A 1,379-nucleotide genomic window follows, 5' to 3' on the forward strand; every position below is an offset into this window, starting at 1 on the left:
TGTTCATGTAGTCCATGAAAATTGCTGGTGCATTGGTAACTCCAAACGGCATAACAAGATATTCATAATGTCCGTAACGGGTTCTGAAAGCAGTTTTCTGAATATCTCCTTCCCTTACCCGAATCTGATGGTAACCCGACTTCAAATCAATCTTAAAAAATATCGCGGCCCCTCTCAATTGATCCATTAAATCATCGATGCGTGGCAAAGGATAACGATTCTTAATAGTTGCCTTATTAAGCTGTCTATAATCCACACATAAGCGTGAGCTTCCGTCCTTCTTCTTAACTAGCAAAACTGGGGCTCCCCATGGCGATACACTTGGTCTAATAAATTACCTCTCCAACAAATCTTCAATTTGGCTTTTGACCTCATTTAATTCCAATGGCGACATTCGATACGACGCAATTGAAATTGGTCCCGTTCCTGGGTGCAAATCAATGAAAAATTCCACTTCTCTTACCGGTGGCAATCCTGGAATTTCCGTTGGAAATACGTCCCGGTACTCATTGACAAGTATCACATCTTCTATGTTCACATTTGTCTTTGCCTCCACATTAGCCAGGGACAAAAACTCATGAGTCCCTTCTCTTAGCGACACTCGAAGTTTGTTAGCGGCTAGATACTTAACAACTTCTGGTTCGGGGAAAAGAACCAATTTACGAGCACAATCCAAGATCACGTAATGATACGACATCCAATCCATACCGAGAATGACCTCGAGTGATTGTAGAGGTAAACAAATCAAATTGATCAAGAAATCTCTATTTTGTATAGTTACTTGACAATGTAAACATGGAGAATTTACTGTCAAAGTCTTAGCATGTGTAGAAACAACCAAATCAAAAGGTAGAGGTGACACAGATAACTTCAAACGACTCACACAATCCATAGCAATGAAGGAATGGATTGCCCCCGAATCAAAAAGTGCAGTTAGAGTGTTACCTGCAATCTCACAGTCACGTTGAATCAGATTGCCAGATGGATTTCCAGCTTCAGCACTCACGCAATAAACGCGTCCTCTAGCGATAGGACGAGTAGCCCTAGTTACATTCACAACTGGTTCCACCTTCGGGGCCGTGCAATCCCTTGCCATGTGCCCTGGCTTCTGACAATTGTAGCAGGTGAGAATTTTAGAGGTACAAGCACTAGCATAATGTCCCCCTTCCCCACACCAGAAACATCGAAGCACTTGTCCCAATTGTCTCTCGAAATTCTGGTTCCCTGGGCGATTCTGCCCACCATTGTTAGTTTGTGGTCGATCATAAGGTTTAGCAACTTGTTTCCCCTTGTTGTTCTGGTAATTCACCCGACTTGGCCCTCCTGCACTAAAATTCCCTCCTCGACTAGCCCTCTTATTCTTCATATCCTCAACTTCC

Source organism: Cicer arietinum, chromosome 1 (assembly GCF_000331145.2).
Source record: "Cicer arietinum cultivar CDC Frontier isolate Library 1 chromosome 1, Cicar.CDCFrontier_v2.0, whole genome shotgun sequence".
NCBI lineage: Eukaryota > Viridiplantae > Streptophyta > Magnoliopsida > Fabales > Fabaceae > Cicer > Cicer arietinum.